This window comes from Mastomys coucha, unplaced genomic scaffold (genome assembly GCF_008632895.1).
Source record: "Mastomys coucha isolate ucsf_1 unplaced genomic scaffold, UCSF_Mcou_1 pScaffold20, whole genome shotgun sequence".
NCBI classification, from domain to species: domain Eukaryota; kingdom Metazoa; phylum Chordata; class Mammalia; order Rodentia; family Muridae; genus Mastomys; species Mastomys coucha.
The window spans coordinates 61,515,818-61,539,033 of record NW_022196903.1 but is presented as its reverse complement, the minus strand read 5'-3'; the positions used below and the strand labels follow the sequence as shown (position 1 = coordinate 61,539,033).

General features: G+C 40.1%; 1 protein-coding gene and 1 long non-coding RNA gene across 4 annotated transcripts in view; one reads left to right on the top strand and one right to left on the bottom strand.

Moving 5' to 3' along the window:
* Il23r (interleukin 23 receptor) overlaps nucleotides 1-23,216 on the top strand; it is a 91,286-nt gene that overhangs the window by 60,171 nt on the left and 7,899 nt on the right. The window lies entirely within an intron of this gene.
* Nucleotides 16,978-22,362, bottom strand: LOC116099027. Of its 2 annotated transcripts, XR_004122047.1 has the most exons (4): nucleotides 22,274-22,336; nucleotides 20,625-20,710; nucleotides 19,926-19,964; nucleotides 16,978-19,783 (listed from the first exon to the last, which is right to left on the bottom strand). It is a non-coding gene; the product is annotated as an uncharacterized LOC116099027 (long non-coding RNA). The 2 variants fall into 2 exon arrangements; XR_004122046.1 differs by lacking the exon at nucleotides 20,625-20,710 and having other exon boundaries at nucleotides 22,274-22,362.

Below are 23,216 nucleotides of genomic sequence, written 5' to 3'. Positions count from 1 at the left end.
AATTTACATGTAAATAAAGAAAATATCTAATAAAAAAAAAAAGAAAAAAAAGAGCTGGTGGAATGATTAAGGGACTCAAAGAGCACAGTAACTCTCAGGAAGATCAACAGAGTCAACTATCCTGGACCCTTGAGTGCTCCCAGAGACTGATCCACCAACAAAAGGGCAAGCAGGGGCTGGACCTTGGCTCCCCACCCCACACATATGCAGCAGATGTGCAGCTTGGTCTTCATGTGGGTTCCCCAAAAGCTAGAGTAGGCTGTCCCTGAATCTGCCTGCGTATGGATCCCATTCCCCTATCTGGGGCACCTTGTCTGGCCTTAGGGGGAGAAGATGTGCCTAGTCCTGCAATAACTTGATATGCCTGGGGGTGATACATAAAGAGGGGTTGGAAGTATTCACACTTAACTTTAACAAAGCAGCTGAGGCGAAGGTGAGGGGAAAATGGGGGTAGTATCTGTGTGATGGGGTAGTATATGAGGGGGTAGTGTGTGAAGCGATAGTGTGTGAGGGGGTACTGTGTGAGGGTGCACTGGGAGGAGAGGAGGGATAATATTGGGATGTCAAGTAAATAAATTAATTAATTAAAAGTAAAAAGAGAGATCACCAGCTGGTCTACTCCTCTGAAGACACCACAATCTGAAGGCCTCCCAGGAGGTCCACTGCACTCGGGGAAACAAGTAAGGAACCCTTGGAAATAGCCACAGCCACTGGGAACCCCGAAGAGCTCAGTTGTCTCAGGACCCATTGTCCCCCAAACACCCCACCCCCATATTCCACTCCCCTTCTGGCCAGCATCTTCTGCCAGGGTAGATCACCAGGTTGTCTGCTCCTTTGAAGACAGCACAGTCTGAAGGCCTCCCAGGAGTTCCCTCATACACAGGGCAACTGGGCAACTGACCTAAGAGTCTGAAAGCCTCCCTGGAGTTTTGCTGCACACAGAGCAACAGCTTCACTGCTCCTCTGAAGACCCAAGAGTCTGATGGATCTCCCAGGAGATCTACTGAAGCCAAGGCAACAGATCAGCAACTTGTCTGCCTCTCTGAAGACCCCACAGTGTGAAGGCCCCACAAGAGGTCTGCTACAGCCAGGGCCACAGGCCTACTAGGAGACCTGTAGCAACCCAGGAACAAAAGAGGCAGACACCAGACAGAAACAGCCAAGCCAGCAAACACCAAGGATAACCAGATGGTGAGAGGCAAGTACTAGAGTATAAACAATGGAAGCCAATATATGTGGGCATCATCAGAACCCAGTTCTCCCACCACAATATGCCCTGAATATATGAATATATCTGAAAATCCTAAAGCTGACCTAAAATCCTATTTCATGTAAATAACAGTCTTTTAAGAAGGATATAAGTAACTCACTGAAAGAAATACAGGAAAAGGAAAGTAAACAGGTAGAAGCCCTTACAGAGGAAAGAAATTAATCCCTTAAAGAAATATAGGAAACCAGGCAGTGGTGGCACACACCTTTAATCACAGCACTTGGGAGGCAGAGGCAGGCAGATTTCTGAGTTCAAGGTCAGCCTGGTCTACAGAGTGAGTTCCAGGACTGGTAGGGCTACACAGAGAAATCCTGTCTCAAAAAAACAAGGCAAAAATGAAAGAAAAGAAAAAAGAAATACAGGAAAACACAGTCAAAGAGATGAATGAATTGAACAAAATGGTTCAAGGCCTAAACGTAGAAGTAGAAACAAAAAGAGAAAACACAAATGGAGGCAAACCTGGAAATGGAAAAGCTAGGAAAGAGGTCAGGAATTACAGATGTAAGTATCACCAACAGAATACAAGAGATAGAAGAGAGTATCTCAGGTGTAGAAGATACCTTAGAAGAGATTAATACAACTCAACACAAATTTGAAAATAAAAAACTCCTAAAGCAAAACATCCAGGAAATACAGGGCACAATGAAAAGACCAAATCTAAGAATAATCAGAATATAGAAAAATGAAGATTCACAGCTCAAAGACCCTGAAAATGTCTTCAACAAAATTGTAGAAAAAAAACTTCTCCAACCTAAGGAAAGAGATGGCCAAAAATGTAAAAGAATCCTATAGAACACCAAATAAATGGGACCAAAAAAGAAAATCCTCTTGTCACATAATAATCAAAACACTAAGTACACAGAATAAAGAAAGAATATTAAAAGCTACAAGGGAAATAGGCCAAGAAACATACAAAGTTACACCTATCAGAATTGCACCAGACTTCTCAACTGAGACTATGAAAATCAGAAGAGCCTGGTCAGAGGTCATGCAGACTATAAGAGAATACAAATGCCAGCCAGGCTACTATACTCAGCAAAACTTTCAATCATCATAGAGAAACCAAAATATTCTAGGACAATACCAAATTCAAACAATATCTATCTACCAATTCAACCCTACAGAAGATTCTAGAAGAAAAACTCCAACACAAGGAGGGTATCTATGCCAAAGAAAAACAAGATATTAATCATCTTACAGCAAACACAAAAGGAGAGAACACAAAATGCCACCTTAAAAAAACAAGTATAACAGGAACTAACAATCATCCGTCTTTAACATCTTTCAATAAGAATGAACTCAACTCATCAATAAAAAGACATAAGCTAACAGACTGAATAAACAAAGAGGATCCCACATTTTACTGCATAGAGAAACACACTTTAATAACAAAGACAGACTCTGCCTCAGAGTAAAAGGTTGGAAAAAAGTCCTCCAAGCAAATGGTCCCAAGAAACAAAATGGAGATGCCATCCTAATATCCAATAAAGTAGACTTTCTTTTTAATTTATTGGTTATTTTATTTATTTACATTTCAAATGTTATCCCCCTTCCCAGTTTACCCTCTGCAAACACTCTATCCCATCCTCCTCTCCCCTGCTTTTCTGAGGGAGCTCACCTACACACCCACCAACTCCTGCCTCACTGCCCTAGCATTCTCCTACACTGGGACATAGGCCTTCCCAGGATCAAAGGCCTCTCCTCCTATTGATGCCCAACAAGTCTATCGTCTGTTACATATGCAGCTGGAGTCATGGGTCCCTCCATGTGTACTCTTTGGTTGTTGGTTTAGCTTCTGGGAGCTCTGGGGATTCTGGTTAGTTGATATTGTTGTTTTTCCTATGTGGCTGCAAACCCCTTCCACTCCTTCAGTAATTTTTTTTAAACACCTCCATTGGGAACTCTATGCTCACTTCAATGGTTGGCTGCAAGCATCCACATCTGTATTTGTCAGGCACTGGCAGAAAGTCTTAGGAGACAGCTATATCAGACTCCTTCTTTCAGTATGCACTTCTTGGCATCCACAATAGTGTCTGGTTTTGGTAAATGTATATGGGATGGATCCCAAGGTGGAGCAGTCTCTGGATGGCCTTTCTTTCAGTTTCTGCTCCTTACTTTGTCTCTGTATTTCCTTTAGACAAGAGCAATTCTGGGTTAATATTTTTGAGATGAGTGGGTAGTTCCATCCCTCAACTGGCGTCCATGCCTAACCTCTGGATGAGGTCTCTACAGATTCTCTCTCCCCTCTGTTGGGTATTTCAGCTAATGTCATCCCCACTGGATCCTGGGAGACTCTTGTTTTTCTGGAATCTACAACTTTCTAGTGGCTACCCCTAACTCCCCATCCCCCACTGCTACAAACCTCCTTTCAGTTTCCAGACCCTCTGTATTTCTCCCTAGTCTCCTCCCAGACTTGATCCTGTTCCCCTTGTTTGCTCCCCCTCCTCTCTCTTCTGAAGTCCCTCCCTCCATCTACCTCATGTGATTATTTTGTTCCCCCTTCTAAGTAGGACTGAAGCATCCACACTTTGGTCTTCCTTCTTCTTGAGCTTCATATGGTCTGTGAGTTGTATCATGGGTATTCCACAGTTTTTTCTAATACCCACTTATGAATCAGTGCATACCATGTGTGTTCTTTTGTGAGTAGGTTACTCACTCAGGATGATATTCTCCAGATCCATCCATTTCCCCAAGAATCTCATAAATTCATTGTTTTTAATAGCTCAATTTTGTAAATATACCATATTTTCTGTATCCATTTCTCTGTTGAGGGACATCTGAGTTGTTTCCAGCTTCTGGCTATTATAAATAAGGCTGCTATGAACATAGTGGAGCATGTGTCCTTATTGAATGTTTGAGCATCTCCTGGGTATATATGCCCAGGAGTGGTATAGCTGGGTCTTCTAGTAATACTATGTCCAATTTTCTGAGGAACAGCCAGTTGATTTCCAGTGTGGTTGTACCAGCTTGCAGTCCCATCAGCAATGGAGGAGTGTTCCTCGTTCTCCACATCCTTGTCAGCATCTGCTGTCACCTGAGATGTTGATCTTAGCCATTCTGATTGGTGTGAAGTGGAATCTCAGGGTTGTTTTGATTTGTATTTCTCTGGTCACTAAAGATTTTGAACATTTCCTTAGATGCTTCTCAGCCATTCATGCTTCCTCTGTTGTGAATTCTCTGTTTAGTTCTATACCCCATTTTTTGATTGGGTTGTTTGGGGTTTTTTTGGCGAATCCATGCTGGAACTCAATTTACTTTCTTCATTTTATACACACCTGTCCCAAAAATAGTCATACCTGCAATTAAGATGGAACTTTCTACATCCATCTATATAAGTAAAGTAATATGTAAACTCAATAACATGTTTAGAGGATCAGGGCCCAAAAAGAGCTGACGAAGGCCTGGCCTGGCTCTCCACAGCTGCTGCCTGTGGAGATCCTACATGTTCAGGATCACCATCTTGTTTCTTGATCGTGTCCATTGGGACAGTTGGCTCAGTTCCCTGTCTCTTCAGAGCCCCAGTTCAACACTCCAGTTCTCACACCATTAACAAGAGCAAGGGCCTGTCAGCCAAGAGTGTTCATACTTGACTTTAACCAAATAACTAGAAAACATAAGACAAGGATCTCCTCTTCGTGGATCTCAACTATTTCACATATCAACTAAAGATAAAAGTAATCTTCTATATTATGAGAATGCAAAGATACGGCAGGGTTTCGTAGTGCCCAGCCTCTTCATAGGAGACCAAGCAGGAAGGGCAAAGGAGGCCACTTCTGGTATGGGCTGTGCTTCTTGTTACCACACATGGAACTGGCTGACCTTGGTGCCGGAACTGAGGGAGAGGGTGGGACTTCAAGATTATGCATACAAACCAGCAAATGTCAGAGACAAGGTCTTATTTAAGAAAATGATGTTTTCAAAACCATTCAAGAGTGTCCTAAAAGATAGTTCCTCTAAACATCCAAAGGAAGTTTGTGTATATTAGGAGGAACCTTACGATGATAAATACCTAATGGTATGAGTGTCCGTCATTTATATTCAGATATTTTTCATTCTGGAAACTGGCTCTTGTGCATAATTTTTTGTTATCCTTTGAGTTAAATTCCTTATAACAAAAAATTTATAGTGACAAGAATAAAACAAAAACATCAACCAAAACCAGATTTATAATGCACAATGGGGAATGTGGTATCAGAACCATGGTATCAAGACAGATTTACTTATTATAAAGGAAAGTGTTACACAAGAATAATGACACTGGTGGGATGTGTTCCCTCACACATGAATTGACAAGAGAAGAGGGAAACAAATCTCCAAAAGTCTACAGCTTTATTGTGGGGTGGAAAAGTTCTCAACCCCTGCTGCAGACCAGGTTCATTGTGGGGACCCCAATTTCCACGGGATGAGAATTCTGGTCAGGTGGGCAATAAGTCGGCAGATGACAGACAGACTCGACACAAGAGTGTGGTGAATCTGAATGTATTTGTACAAGGTGAAATTCAGGCTTAAATAGCATACAGCAAGCAGGGCAGATGACAGGAGTCACGTAGGCAGGCAGGGGTTACAGCAAGGGGCACAAGACTGAGGTCATGTAGGCAAGTGACTGCCACGTCAAGGTCAGTAGGGTCAAGTAGCCAGGTGTGAAGCAGGCATAAGAGGAGTGGAGCCCTCTCTGTTGAGGCTATTTTGGTATTCCTATGCTAATTCTCTGGTTCTGCTGGAGGCAATGACTAGGAGGTTCTGACCTAACACTTCTAGCTAATGTCCTTGAGTGAGGGAGGCCTTTTGATTACCCTCTAGTATGTAAAACATTTATAACTATTATGGGACTGCCCTAAAAAATGTGCTTGACCTCTGTTGCTAGTTCTGGCAAGGCAGATTCCTTGAGAGAAATTCCAAGCTAAGGACAGCTAGGAATTAGATTAAGATAGGTTGGAAACATTGTGCTGGCCAGGAAACAATGCCCAATCTTAGCCATTTACGAGTCATTTCTTGGGGTACCTTTAGGCCTAAATATGAAGGCGTGTTGACAATTGGAAAGACTAATCTGGAACACATCTGAGTTAGGAGATACCAGTGACTGTCTGAATATCCAGGAGGCACAGAACTCCTTTTGGATCCTTATTGCCTCTAATCCTAATCAGGCTTTTACCCCCGATATTTCAGATATGACTGGAGTAGATGAGTGAGCGTGGCAAACCCCAATATTTAGATCTTTCCCTATACCCAAAACACATTTCCATCCTGAATATTTTCTTACAAGTGATCTACAACATTGGCACTAGGTTTTCTTATAAAACAAAAACCCTAACATCCTCAAATTGATTTTCTAGACATGGTGACCATGCAAAGCCTACTCAGGTGTGAAGAGTGTGAGGCAGGGGATGACCAGACATGGTGACCATGCAAGGCCTGCCGCTGTCTCTCTTCTTCACTTGTCAGCCCCCTTCAGGATCCTTCTCTGGCTGCAGCAAGCCTCAAACAGCAGAATCCCAAGAACTTTTAGGATGAAGCCAGACAGGCACATCTGGATAAGGTTCTCCATCGTGTGATCCTGAGACTGAGTCTGGAGATTTGTGCAAAGAGGTCAGGGCTGACCAAAGCTACTATTAAATAACTGGTTTTCCACTATGAAAGGCTCCCTTCTCTGTATAGAAATTGACCCTTTGTGTTTATGCTCCAAGCAGAATTTTTCTTACTCACCTGTCTTGTCTTCTGACATGTCTTGTGGCTGGTTGGTGATCTCAGGCACTCCTGAGAAATACAGGTATGTTGGGTGTGTGAAGTACTCAAGAGAACTAACTTTTGTCCAGTTTTATCTTCTTATTTTCTATAAGTTCATATTATTCTCATCACATAACTTCATGAAGATCCTCCTGGTCTACTTGATGTCTTCAGCTCAACTAGGCACTGAGTTCAGATCTTCTGGATGAAGCACATCTTTGGAACAGAGTTCATCTTATCCCAGAGAGCTCAGATGGAAAAACTATGATCTCCTAGCTCAGAATAAGGGAAGTTTTGTGTGCTCCCAGCTCAGTGTGAATTATAAAATCTGGAAAGATAATTCCCTTTGAGATTGGTTTGGACTGATTCACCAGCTGAGAACCCAAAATTCAGTCACAGATTTCTCATGGCCCCATGAATAACAAGTGCATAAAACAGTGACGGTCTGGGGCTCTTTCCAAGCACTCACCTCACCCAGTTCTCATGATGCTTTTGTTTAACATTTCATCTAATCATCCCATGGTTAGGGACACAAACAATGCAACCACAAAGACATAAATATATGCTCATAATATGCATAAATGCAGATGTGTTCTTATAAGCAGTTAACCTAAATCATCAAAGAATAGCCCAATAATAAACATGTTAACAATATTTTACTTGTATCCATATCTGAAGAGGTTATAGACTCCAGTGGAGAAACCAATATCACTATATATATATATATATATATATATATATATATATATATATATATATATATATATTACTGGAGGAATGACACATGTTGCTGATCTCTCCTTCCACTTTTACATGGATTCTGGAAATTAACTCAAGGCTTTCTTGAGTTGCCTCACCCAATTAAAATGGTGGTTACCTCGTGGTTACCTAAATCAATGTAATTTCTAACTGCATGCTAAATGCTTATCTTTTTACCCATGAGTAAGTGTAGCTATCATCCCTCATCAAAGAAGCTTTTTTTTTGCAACATATGAGAATTATTATAGTCAAAATAGAAGTGGCATTGGTGTGCCCAGTCCAAATGAGTACTTCTATAACCAAAACCATGTACCTAATATATAAGGAGCATCGAAGTAGTGAGATAGAAAATTTATAATAGTCAGAGAAGTAGTAGTCCTGTTACACAATGGAGACTTTTAGTCATGACAGGGAAGATACGCACATGAAATGGCAAAATATCATTGTCTAGGCAAGGCCTACATAGTGACCACATGGACTGCATAGCCACTCCCAGGACTCCACTGCACATCCTTGGATCAGATCAAACTAATCAGATCAAATAGCAGCTGGTAGATGACAAGAAATGGAGACAACGATAAATCTGTGATGTCTTCAGTTGAAATTGTTTGGAGACAAAAGAAGAAAATATAAGGATCAAACTCAGGTGGGGTTGTAGACGTGTGGGTATGTATGTGTGTATGTGTGTTTGTGTGTGTGTGTTGTGTGTGTGCATGTTCATGTGTATATGGCATGTATAACAATAATAATTTGAATAGCAGAGATCATGAATTTGAGACAGCTTGAGTAAGACACAGGGAGAGTAAGAGGGGCAAAAAGAAATTGTGCAAATATAACACTCATGTATGAAATTATTAAAAGACTTAAATTAAATATCAGTATACATACCCCTAAAATACTGCAGATAAATTTCTGTAATTATTCACATATATGTAATAATGGTCATGTATGAAATTATTTAGACTTAAATGAAATATATATATGTACATATCCTTAAACTACTATAGATGAATTTCTGGAATTATAAATGCATGTAAACATAAACAAATAGAATTATACCTGTGTGTGAATATGTTTATATGCTGCCAGATGCAATTGCAGGTTTATTTATTTGAAAAAAAAATTATTTTTGCAGGAAAATTATAGAAAGACTGGGTGCAACTAGAGATCAATATATTAAATGAAATAATTCAGACACAGAAAATAAACATCATGTTTTCTTTCACTTAGGGAATCTGGATTTATAGGTGTATAAAATCATATACTTTTCATATAACCTAAACCTCTCATATACATATCAATTCATCTATTATATTACTATATGGCAATTATTAGGTTGATCCTTGATTGGAGTCATATGGAAACCTCGTCTGTCTTCTAAAATTCCCTTCTTTCATGCTCACTGCCCTCCCTTGGTTTCTATATCATGTGTCCTATTGTCTCCAGGCACTGTGTTGGAACTGGGAATCCTGAGTCCCCTGGAAACCTACATCAGCTCCATTGCCTTTCTCAAGAAAAGCTGGACTTCCTCACCTGAGACCAGGCACTATTGAGAGTCCCTAGGTTCTGACCACACTTGGGGTTTGCTCATGTAATAGCCATAGTATCTGAATGTTCTTCTCTATCTGAAGGTCACAGGACCCACAGAGAAGAGTGTCAAGAACTGGCCATTAGAGTCTATGTACTGGAATCCAGGGTCCTAGAAAACTTTTGTGATTCTTTCTTAGTCAGAACAAAGCCATCATATCTCAGGTGTGAGACACACAGGAGAGTTCACACTCCCCCCTAATCTCACCACTGGGCTGGACAGGACGGACATATATTATCTATATATCTCTAGATTATATATAATTGAGAGGGAGGAATTTATTGGAATGACTTAATAGGCTGCATTCCAACTAACTAATCCAACAATGGCCAGTTATGAATGGAAAGTCCAAGAATCTAGTATTTGCTCAGTCCCACAAATCTGGGTGTCTCAGCAGGTCTTCTGTATATGCTGTAATCTCAAAGAAGTGTGCTCCAATGGCCGTGAAGAAATAGGTGTGCTAGCAAGATGAGGTAAGAGAGAAAAAACTTACTTCTTCCATGGTTTCTATAGGCTTCCAGGAGAAAATGTGGCCCATATGAAACGTGTGTCTTTCCACTTCAAGATCTGGATCAAAGGTGTGGAAAAGTGTGTCATCCTGCCTCAAGATCCAGATCAAAAGTGTGTCTTCCTACCTCAAAGTTCCAGACTAAAAGAGGATTCACCCACTTCAAAACAAGCAGAAGATCGTCCTGCCAGTGGCAGCATCTCTCCAGAGGGACAGGACCACGTGCTCCCCTGGTTAAGCAACCCTTCCTGTAGTGTGTTTAAAGGTCCCCACAAGGATCGCCCCCCAGACACCTCGCATTCTATGGACTCCCTCCCCTTAGCCCAGACAATTTCGAAAGTGAAACAGTGCCACAGACCTGGACTGCGGATGCCCACCTGTGGAGAGAATCCCTGACTGCTGGAGATCAAAGACTGCTGACAACTATCTCACCTCTGTTGGAATTGCCTTTGAAGTCCCTCCCTCTGGTCTCATGTTTATGTTAAGTGTTTGACTATTGCTGGTTTTGGTTTTGCCTTACCCAAAGTAAAACACACCTTGATAAAGTTTACTTGGTGTCGTCTCTCTGTGTCTCTCCCACCGGCTTATCTCAACAGGTTCTCAATAATCTTCAGTCCGAGATCACCCACAAAGTGTGGGCCCGCTGGCCGGTCCCCAACAGTGTTGCCCTGCAAAAAAGGCGCCACACACTCTGCCACCACTTTGAGCTCAGATGGTCCCTCCTGATTGCTCTCTGCCCTCTTTACCTTTGCAGGAGCCTCTTCCTGTTCTCAGATCCCCGAGCCAGCTTAATGAGATCTCCGACAGGCCCCGAGGACCCATCCTGGGGGCACGGAGGAGCCTGTGCAGCCCCCTATCATACAGTGTGGAGCCCACTGGAGCTGAGATCAGAATGTTCTGCTTCATGAGGGACATGGAGCCTGAGGATCCCATGTTCCTGATGAACCCCTTCGCAATTCACGGTCAGCATATGAGCCGAATGTTGTCAGGTGGCTTTGGATATAGCCCCTTCCTGAGCATCACAGATGGTACCATGCCAGCAACCAGGCCTGCCAGCCACAGGATGCAGGCTGGGGCTGAGCCCTTGGATGTTGGGAATGTCTGGTGGCTTCATGGACAGGTTTGGGATGATGAACGACATGATTTGGGAACATGGAGCACATGGCTGCCAGAGGCAATTGCCAGACCTTCTCTTCCTCCACTGCCATCTCCTACTCTGAAACTTCCTGCAGTTTCATGAACTGGGTTCTCTCAGGAGAAGGACCAAAGGACCTGAAATAGAGGGTTTGAAATGCAAAGAGAAATTGCGAGTCAAGTTGAAATAATCCAATCAAGACTTCACTTTACTTAGAATAAGCCAGGGTTTTTATAGTCACAGGAGAAACCAAAACCAAATCTCTAGATTACATGATATTTGCATAACATAAACACTCAAAAAAGGTTCAGGTGCCAAAGTCCCCAGGTTCAGAAGATCTTCAGGCGGTGGGCATGCTCAGGCGGCTTCTTCAAAGACAAATTGACAGTCTGCAGAAAGCATCTGTCCCAGCTCCCCAGGTGTTAGCCTCCAAGCAGAGACTGCCCGAAGTCCAATGACTGAGGGGAAGAGGGAGGTAACACTACTCCAACACTAGGGATGGTGCCCCCAAGATTTACCAGGAGACATCTGAGATGCGCTCTGCCCCTGGTGGGATCCAGGACTGAACTGAACTGAACTGAACTGAGCTGAACTGGACTGGATTGGATTGGGCTGGACTGTACTGAACTGCACTGGACTGCACTGGACTAGACACTGGACCAGACTGGACTTGACTGGACTAAACAAAGTGGAACTGAACTGAACTGAACTGAACTGAACTAAACTGAACTGAACTGAACTGAATACAAGGGCCCCTTTGAATCAGAGACCTCTTGGGTTATGAAAGAACACAAAATGTAACAGAAAGTGCTTTTAAAGAAGAAGCCAAATATGCTGCAGTTCAGGAACAAAACCATATAATACAGCAACTCCATTTTTTTTTTTCAGGGAAAGAGAGAGACAAAGAGGGAGAGCTGGGGAAGACAGAAAACGGAACACCTCCAATGAAAATCACTTGGTGGTCACTATGGAGTTTCAGAGTCAAGAGCCCTGGATTACCCCAGCCAAGGCAGGAATTAGGATGCCTCATTAAGTCAATGACTTAATAATAAGTTACTTAGATCTGGAAACAGAACCAGAGCTCATACTATAGGCCACCATAACGATAAGTGGACAGAGTCGAGTTATAATGCCTTACCGTGGAAAAAAAATGAAGAGTTATTTACTCGACTTTCCCCCAAAAGGACATTCTTAGAGATAGACTAGCAGGGTGAGATTGATTATTCCAGGGTGGGCCCTCTTCAGAGTCTCTCCTTTGTATGCTCAATGTCTCCAGCCTTATAAAGACATCAATACTTCTGTTGAACAGTTTTTCCATAATGCATGGTCTCTTTCTAGTTTTTAAATTCTGTGATGTTGAAAGTGAGTTTTCATCACCCTCCAATTGGATAGCCTAATCTCCTATCCACAAGCATCCCGGGAAAGGAATTAGTACATGTACTGTGGTGGTACAATCTAAAGAAGAATTGGAGGAGAGGTGGTATAGGTAAGAGTAATTATTTATTAGAAGGATAAAGTCCTGGAAAGCCACATGTTCAACCAAGTAACATGGCTCACTGTGTTCATAAAAAATGGAATAGATCTGGGCAGTGGCCATTCACACATTTAATCTCAGTACTCAGGAAGCAGAGACAGTCAGATCACTATGAGTTTGAAGCCAGGCTAGTTTACAGAGTGAGTTCCAGAACAGCTAGGGATATATGAAGAAACTCTATCTTAGGATCTTAGCATAATTGTCCTCTGAGACTCCACCCAGCAGCCAATGGGAACAGATACAAAGACCCATAGCCAAACATGAGGTGGAGCTTGGGGAATCTTGTGCAAGAGTTGAGAGAAGGATTGAGAGATATGAAGAGGACAAGGACTCTATAGGAAGACAGAGTCAACTAACCTGGACCATTGGAGGTCCCACAGACTGACCCAACAACCAAAGAGTGAGCATGGGCTGGACCTAGGCCCTGGCCTTGGTACATATGTAGCAAATCTGAAGCTTGATGTTTATGCAAGTCTGTCCAACAACTGGAGCAGGGGCTGTTTCTGAATCTGATGCCTGCCTGTAGAACCCATTCTCCTAACTGGGCTGCTTTGTCTAGATGGGATTATACAGGTGGGGAGAGAAGGGCCTCCTCCTTCTCAGAGAAGAGTGGGAGAATGAGGGGCTGTGGGAAGGGGGACTGAGAGGAAACGAGGGGATTGATATTGAGATGTAAAATGAATAAACAAATGAATAAGTAAATAAATGAATGAAAGAAACCCTATCTTAAAAATTAGAAGAAGAAGAAGAAGAAGAAGAAGAAGAAGAAGAAGAAGAAGAAGAAGAAGAAGGAGAAGGAGAAGGAGAAGGAGAAGGAGAAGGAGAAGGAGAAGGAGAAGGAGAAGGAGAAGGAGAAGGAGAAGAGGAGGAGGAGGAGGAGGAGGAGGAAGAGAAGGAGGAGGAACAAGAGGAAGAGGGGAGTGGAAGGAAAGGAAAGAAGAAAGGAAGGAAGAATAGATGGAAAGAAAAGAGAGGAATAATCAATTTGCTTGTTTAAATGATAATGCCTCATAGGATCATATGTTTAAATACTTGGTCTTCAGTAGGTTGAACTGTTTGGAAAAAAATAAGGAGGTATAGTGTTGTTGCAGGAGGCATTTCACAGGGGCTTTGAAATTTCAAAAACTCATGTGGTTCTCAGTGTTCTCTATCTTCCTCCTGTTTTAAGGATACGATGCAAGCTCTCAGTTGTTTCTGTCACAGTGCTTTAGTGTTGCAACCTCTGAAACCACAAACCCAAATGAATGTGTCCTTTTATATTTTGGTTGTGAGCATAGCCTTTAACAGCTGAGCCGTATCTCCAGCCCTAAACGTGTCCTTTTATACACTGCTTTGATGGTGGAGCTTTGTTTGAGCAAGGGAAAAGTTACTAACCCAATTCATAAAATATTTTATATATTTGATCCAAGTTAGAGAAAATTTTTTGTAGCAAGATGAGGATTATCCCAGTTTACATCATAAAAGAGGCAGAGTACCAGGATCCTTGAATCTAGAGATCATATTAGTCTAGGAAAGTGAGAATTCTAAAGTTTAATAATGATATGATCAAAGAACAGCCCTGGTACTTGAGAATTATAATGGTACAAGGAAGAATTATAATGTCCACATTTGGCATCATCTTAAGATTTAAATACCCAGTGAATGACATCTGTCCTGAAAGGAAAATGGTAATATCTCTGACTCAAATAGGAAACTCAGTAGATGATTGGGCCTGATAAACAGACCAAGCTAGAAAGGCCATAAACTGTAAAGTTCAAACTCAACTAATAGATCCTTCAAAATTCCCTCATAAAGTAACTATATCCCATTAGAAAAGAAACCAAAAGGAATTACAACTACAACTTACTATAGCCCAACTGTTAAGATATGGACTAATGTATTAACCTCCATTCTATTGTATCTAAAACCTACAGAGCAATACTAATTAAGTCAAGATTTGAAACTGTCCAGGGAAGCTGTGCTTTCAATACATTCAATTCAGTTCCATAGTGACAAGTCCATATATTCTTTTGACAAAATTCGTTCCTTGGAGGAATTGAGTGTCCTATTGTTATTGTTACTGTTGTTGCTGCTATTGTCATCGTTATTTGAAGACTTAGAACATGTGTAATGCATTAAAATCTTACTAATCCCTGACTTCACTTGAAGTTCAACCTTGTGCAAGGCAAGATGTGAGAATTTAGTTTCATTTTTCTGCATATTGAAATCTGTCTTTATCAAATTTTATGTCTTTGTCTGTTGGGAGCAACCTTGTTTGAACACTAACTGCTCTGTCAGCCATAAGTGCTTAGTCTTGGCCTTTGTGAGAAAGTACTAACCCAGTTGAAAATTAACGGTTGCCTCAGTAGGAAAGTACCAGCACAGATAAGAAGAAATAGCTATTAATCTCACTGGTAGGTATCTAGCAAACCATTTAGTACCAGCATAGATAAGAATAAATGGCTATTAATCTTGCTGATAGGTATCTAACAACCCATTTTGTTGTGGAAACCTGCTATAGATTTTGTGGTTAGTTATCTAGCAATTCATTCTGCTATGAGATCAAACACCTATGGGTCTTGTAGACAAGTGCTTAACTCCCAGTCCAATTATGAACAAAGTAGCTATGGATCATATAGACAGGTCCCTAGCAACCTGAACTTTTTACCTAGCCAATTTCCTGGTTCTGAGAGCACCTGCACTCTCTGAAAACAAAGTGATCCTACTCCCTCCTCTCATCCACTACCCTGCTTCAATGAGTATATAACCGTGGTGAGAAAAATTAAAATTTGTCAGCTTGATCAGAGTTCTTGACTTGCTGGCCATTCTTTGCATCTCTTGCTCCTCATTCTCTTCCAGGTGACCCCTCCCCCCAGTTCCTGTTCGATCGCCCCTTGGGCCAGGGCATTTGTCAACCCTAGAGTATGCTATTTCATTCCATTTATCTATATCCCTCTTGTGCCAGTATCTTGCTGCTTTAATTGCTATAGCTCAGTAGTACAACTTGAAATCAAATATGGTGAGACTCCCTGCACCATTCATTTTGTTCAGGATTTATTTGGCTATCCTAAACCTTCCTTTGCATTTCTATATAAGTGAGATGCTTTTTTACTAAGTCTGTGTAGAAAGGTTCTAGGTTTTTGATTGGAATTGCATTAAATCTGCAAATTACTTTTGGCATGATGGATACTTTTCACAATATTAAGTCTTTCATCCATGTACATGAGAGAGGTATTTCTCAATTTCTTCCTTCAAAAATTTGAAGTTTTCATCACAGAGGTTTTTGAACTCCCTCACTAGGCCCTATTCCTATGCACTTTGTTATTTTCTGAGACTATTTTGAATGGGGTTGTTTCTGTGATTTCATTGAAACTTATTTGTTATTGATATATAGAAAGAATACTGGGTTTTGTAAGTCAATATATTGTACTACATTGATGAAACTTTTTATCATTTCTAGAAATTTCTGGTATAACTTTGGGACCCTGTATTCATAATATCATAGCACTTGCAAATAGGGATAAATTGTTCTTTCCTATTTGTATCCTTGAGCAGAATTATATTAGATTGGGAAGACCTGAAAGCATACCCTCTATAACTATGATGACAAATGCTGTCTATGCTTTCATTTTTTCCTAAATATATCTCACTTAATGTGCTTTCAATGTTTATATGAGCAGCTGTTCTTACATCCTCACCTTGCCTACTTTCAAGTCTTTTATAGTTCACTTTTCAAAATATTTATTTATTTAATATATTTAAGTACACTATAGCTGTCTTCAGATACACCAGAAAAGGGTATCAGATTCCATTAGATATGGTTGTGAGCCACTAGGTAGTTGCTAGGAATTGAGCTCAGAACTTCTGGAAGAGCAATTGGTGCCCTTAACCAGTGAGCCATCTCTCCAGCCCTACTCTTTCACTCTTACTCATCCTAGTTCTCTGCATTTTAGCTAGAACAGTTAACAAGAGGAAGAAATAAAGCACAAATAAAAAGCAAAAAGTCAAATTAGACCTATTTACACAACTATGATCCTGTACTTAAATGATACTGAAGAGGATGACAGGAAACACTTGGATCTCAAAAACATTTTCATCAAAAGAGCAGAAAACAAATCAATTCACAAAAATCACTGTTTTCTATGTGCAAATATATATATAAAAGTAAAAAGAAAAATAGATGAAAATATACTAATGTTATTCTCTTCAAAATAAATAATGTTTTGCTCACGTGGAGTTTGTACACTCAGGTAAATTGTCTATCTCTTGACTGTACATTGTCATGACCCTCAAGAGAACCATGTGCAAATTTCGCATTCACTTCTATCAGACTCTGTCCTCAAATCCTGCTTTCTACCTCTGTGGATATGTCTGTCATGGATGTATCATAGGGGTATACTTCCTAATAAGTGATACTGTGTGTCCCACCCTTTTATTGAGTGTATTTCAAAGTCTATCCATATATTAATGCACAAGAGTGTTTTGCTGTGTAAAATTTTATTTTCTTGCTTCATATCAATACTTTAGCAGTTTCTGAGACCCAGAAACCAATGTGTGAAACAAGAGACAAACAGTCCTTTTATATAATGAGATTTCATGAACATGGATAGTGCCCCACCCCCAACTCACTGTGAGAACCATGCAGGAAGGCAGAGGCTGGAACTTCTCCTACAGCAGCTTCCCTTTTCCGGTTCCTGCATGGAGCTGACTGACTTGGGTGTAAGGGAAGAGCCTTAGGTTTAAGGGGACTTTCCAGGAGCCCAGTTATCTCTGCTCTATCCATCTAGCCTTTTGTCTGTTGGTACACTCTGGGTGCTCCCTATTCCTCCTTTCACACCTTCAGATAGCAATCTCTGAGTCACTGAGGAGTCTCAAAATTTGATAAAGTTAAGATGATTCTGTTTTTTTCCCCATGAGACAAAACAATGTGCTTTTGCTTTTCTCTATAGGGCTGGGTTTCTTGGAGACATGTTCTAACTACATAAATCACACTCTCTCAGCTGAGTGGTTCCTGTGTGGAATCCTTCTGTACCAGCCATGCTTGTTTAAAGCTTGGTGATATGCAGTCTATTAGAATTCATGGCTGTGAAACATGAGATGCCTCCTTCCATAGAATATATGTCTGAGGCTTCCAGGCTCTCATGAAGTCATGAAAGAATCAAGAACATCTTCTAGTGGAGGAAAACATTCCTGTTCCATTTTTTTGGAATGATCTGGTCAAATGCTAGAAAGAAGCCCAACAGGGTAACTCTCACTCATGTCCTAAAAGTAATACATGTAACCTAACCCATGTGAGGCCAACATCATAATCTAACACCAACTCCAAAAAAGTGCATTATAAGAAAACAAAGTATACATGAATATCTCCTATAAGCATAAATACTAAGTCTTCAACAAATATCATTCATATACCACATAACAAAATTCCAGTAAGTAGAAGATCACACATACGGTGTTGATCTCAAGGGATCACAGCATCCATACAAGTGTATCCATGTGATTTCTTTATGATGTTATTATAATAAAAATATTCCCTAATATACCATTATCAGAATGTTTTCTATTGTTGGTCATGCAAACTTAGTATTATGCTGTGTAACAAGATTAACACATCATGAATAAACAAGATTTACCCTATTATTTAATGCTGGTTCAACAACCCCCCCAAAACAGTTATTATCACCCATCAAGCAACCCAGTAAAAGTGGAAATAAACATAATAATGGAATGAAGGCAGATAAAGAAATAGTGTTTTCCAACTCCTGAAAACTGTTCATTGTAAACACTCACCATAAACTAAGGATAGAGAACTCTCTCCACTAAATAAGATCATACTAAAGATGCTAACAGAAATATATTTGGTGGCGAGATATAAGAAATTTCACATTAAGTTGGAAAGAAGACAGCAATGTCCACTCTCTTCATGCAATTTCAATTTTGTACTTGAAGCTCCAACTAATGAAGTAAGACCAGTAAGGGGAGGTTCACCTATTCAGAACAAAGATCTACAACTGTCATTGTTTTCCTTATTGTATGATTTTCCACGTAGAAATTCTAAATAATTTTGTAAATTAACCTCATTGAATTAAGCAGTGCTTTTTTCCTATTGTATATGTGTGTGTGTATGTGTGTGTGTGTGTGTGTGTGTGTGTGTGTGTGTGTGTGTGCATTTTGCCTACATGGATATTCATACTCACAGAGACCAGATGTCAGAATACCTGGAACTGGAGTTATGATCCTCCATGTGGATGCTGGAAATTGAATCAGAAGCCTCTTGAGGAGCTGCCAGTGCTCAAAACCACTGAGCCACCTATCCCATCCCCAAAGAAGTGATTATATCAAAATAACTCAAGGTTGATTTATTACAATGTCAATTGCTTTTGCATATGGCAACAATTGATAGTTTAACTGAAAGTACATCAACATTATGTATTATTTCAAAACCTCTCATACATACATGGTTTTGCATGGCTGCTATACAGTTGGCCATGAAAAGATTATAGTATACACAGCAATCACACATCAGGACTCTGAGAAAAATGATATTACAAAGCATATCAACAGTGCCCCACCACAGAACTCCTTCAAACACCAGTGTGTTGGTGGCTGGCAAGTCTTTACAGTTTTGAAAGGCCACACAATAAGCATGTGGTGGTGAGTGAAGGATCCCAGGATCCCAAAGAGAGTTTCAAGACCTGATTGTTATTCAGTTAATTTGTTTTGAAATCTGATATATGCTTGTAGTTATTGTTATTGAGCCAAATACCTTGTTCTCCATAAAACGCACAAGCTCTCCAAGTACAGTGAGGAATTTGGTGATTTATAATGAATGAAAATCTTACATTAAGATAGGAGAAAGTAGGAGAAACATGAAGTTAAGGATCTTTAGGACAGGATTTTCCCTACTGTCATGTAGTAAGAAGAGAAGAGGCATCAGTCAACAAAAGCCCACAGCAAGGTAAAGAGAAATAGTCTTAATCTAGTGTGGCAATGTTCTGTACTCCATGTCCTCTCCCTGAACCCAAACACACTTACTCCTTGAACAACACTGACAACATAAGCTCCAGAGTTTCTTAAACAAACACTTTGAATCCTCAGACATATTTCCCAGAATCTGTCACCAGGAAGGGATATGCTGCTCTCTTCTGCTTGTCTCCCAGATGAGTATCAGATCCGTCTCTGATTGTGCCAGGCCTTTAAATGCAGAATCCCAAAAAGAATGAGAACCAAGCCAACCACAGCCATCCGGATGCTGTTCTCCACTGTATGATCCTGGGGTTTTGAGTCTGGAGACAGTGCACAAACAGGTCAGGGCAGAAAGAGTCACTCCCAGGTGAGTGGACGTCCACCCACAGCACCAGAATCTACTGGATAAGGAAGGCTTGATTCTCTGCATCTTCCCCTTAATGAAGAACTCCAATTACTCACCTGTCTTGGCTTCTGATGAGCTGACAGTCTCAGGTACTCCTGAAAAACAAAAGGAAAAAGATAGAATGTATGAAGTACTTAAGAAACCTGGGCCTTTTCAAATGGGATTCATGTTATTTTTTTTATTGCTTGCATATTAGTCTGATCACATAATTTCTTGAAGATTCTTTCCCTGCTATGGTAGTGTTATCTCTGTTTTTAAAAAAAGGTTTATTTATTTATTATGTGTAAGTTACACTGTAGCTGTCTTCAGACATACCAGAAAAGGTCATCAGATCTCATTATGGATGGTTGTGAGCCACCAAGTGGTTGTTGGGATTTGAGCTCAGGATCTTCGGAAGAGCAATAAAGATACTCTTAACTGCTGAGCCATCCTTCCAGCCCCCGTTTTTTTCTTTCTAAAAAAATTCTACTTCTCCAGTGCTCAATTCAGAATATTAGTCTCATCATAGGTTTATCTGACTCTTAAGAGCTACAGATGACTGAGCCCCAGTGTAGGGGAATGCCAGGGCCAGAAAGTGGGAGAGGGCAGGGTGGCAGGCATGGGGAAGGGGGAGGCAACAGGGGTTTGGTTTTGTTGTTTTTGTTTGTTTCTTTGTTTTTTGGAGGGGAAACTGGGAATGGAGAAATTCGCATGTAAATAAAGAAAATAACTAAAATAAAAAAAAGAACTACAGATGAAAAAAATTTTTCTCCCACTTTAGAATTAATGAAGCCTCCATTCTCCTCTTGTTCACCAGCTGAGGACCCAAGATCCAGGTGATATGGTTGCTCCTCAGGAGTTCCTGAAGTCAGGAGGACAAAGGAGAAAGAGACTTTGCCCCTTTACCAACAACAGCTAATTCCCATGTCACTTTGTTGCATATGTCAATGCACAAAGTTGCACTGATACCTTTACAATACACACACATATACACACACCGATGTGTTCTAGTAAGATGTGATATATGTCTGCAGAAAGAGGTAAAATAACAAAAAAGTAAAAACATATTAACAAGACATGCTAATGTGAATGGATTTGTAATAATAAATACATTTAAACCTATGATATATATCTAATTACCAGTGTATGTGCATGTTTATATTATATATACAAAAATACAGCTATAAACATGTGAAGCAAGAAAAATGTGATATGCAAAAAATACTACTTGCCAGACATAGGTGCAACTAGAGATCATTATATTAAGCCATGTAAATCAGACTCAAAATGGCAAATACCACAAAATGTGTTCACTCATAGGTGTGCTATGTAGACATACATAAATTCATATACATGATAGCTTTAAGGCCTTATTAAAGAATCATATTTGCAGCAGACAGAGGCCAATAAAGGGATCCATAACCATCGAAGAAGCAGAGAAATTACTATAAGTGCCCAGCACTATACAACACAATCCCTGTTTAGAAAAACAGGGGAATGTCATGGAAAACATGTCAGAAAGATTGTTAAGAGCTGGGTGACCAGGATGCTTGCTATGGGATTGTGTATTCTATATATTACAGGGTAGCTGTAACTATAGTGTATCAACAATATGGGTTTGGTTTATGAGAAAACCTGAATAATTACACCAGTTGACATGCCGGGGTGGATAGGGAATAATTCACAAGGTTCTATGCCTACATGAAGACTTACAGGCAGACAATGGCTTCTGAGAGATAGAATCAGTTTGCAACAGGGAAGAACCACCAAATAGATTATTCAACTCTACGTGGTCAGCCCTAAATAAATGTACATAGCAGTAATAGCATATTGACCATGTATGACTTTGTGATATATGTATGTGTGTCAATAATAATTAAAAAGAAAATCCTTTGATTTTGAGAGGAATATATTAAAGCGCAGAGACAGAGATAGATAAGGGGTGTAAATGATATAAAGACAGTATACACCTATGAAATTCTCAAAAATTATATTAAAAATAATACCCATGGGGATTGATAGGAGGCTCAGCAGCTTAGAGAACTGTTTATTCTTACATGAAACCCAGGTTTGGGTCTGAGAACTCACAGAGTAGCTTGCAACCATTTGTAACTGCAGTCCCAAAGAGTTTGACGCCCCCTTCTAGCCTCCAGCGTCATTGCATGAAAGTAGCTTACAGCCATGAATGCAAACAAAACACCAATGCACACAATAAAATTATATATTTGGGTGAGTGTGTGCTTGTGCATATGAAAGTATGAGTAGACTGAGGAGATGTCTAATAGAGGGATGGGAGAAAAGGAATGGTCACAGTGTGAATAAGGTAAAAATACCCAATATCCTGAAAGAAAATATCTTCCCAAGACTTATCACTATCTAAAATGGACATATGCCAATAACTTCTTTGAAGAAGCAAAAATTTTACCTTACTGATGACTCTGATAAGGCAATCAAAAATATTGAAAAGCCATTGGAAGAGAAATAACCTACATAAAAAGAAATAAAAATAATGTAGAGAAACTAAATGCTGTCTTTTGTATACTTCATTATTTAGAAAATATAATGCTCCAAAAAAACCTAACTTGGAAATTATTGAAGCCATTAGGCAACTCAGTCATTCTCCCTTAAACATACATAATTTTTATGAAAAATTTTAAATACTTTGGTTACGCTACTAATTATCCATTTAAAATACATTGGATAGAAAGATATGATGTTGAGACAAAATTTTCTCTCTACCATCCAATCATCAGAAGATAGTGGATTTACTTTCTTTTTAGATCAGATCTTAAATGGAACTTAATAATAATAATAATAATAATAATAATAATAGTAATAATAATGATGATGATGATGGTGACGATGAAGTTATTATTTACAAATTTCCAGAAAAGAAGAAAAGTACATAACCATGGAAAAAAAGTGCAGAGTAGAAACACCCAGGTAGTCACTGCAACTGAGCATGTTGGCTTCCATCTCCCAGAAAGATGAGCACCCTCTTGCTGATCCTCTCTAGGTTCTCTCATTTCCATCCAGGCTAAGAGTTCTTAGCAAGGGCAGGACAATAAGTGAGCATTTGAATTCAGAAATATTGGATCAGTATTCCTCACTTGAGAGTATAAGCACCTTGCGTCGGTAGTGTGCAAGGTATATAAGGGGAAGAGCTTTGCGACTCATAACATCTGAAGGTCTAGAGTTCATAGCATTCACTGAGAATCTTGTCTGTTTGGGTTGAACTGTGGTTTCAGATCTTTGATATGGGAGAACATTGACACTCTCCTTTGAACAGGCTCCACGAATAGCACAACAGTGCCATTTGATTTTCTGAGGGCATGATGGGACAGAGCTCTCTCCTGGAAGGAAAAGGG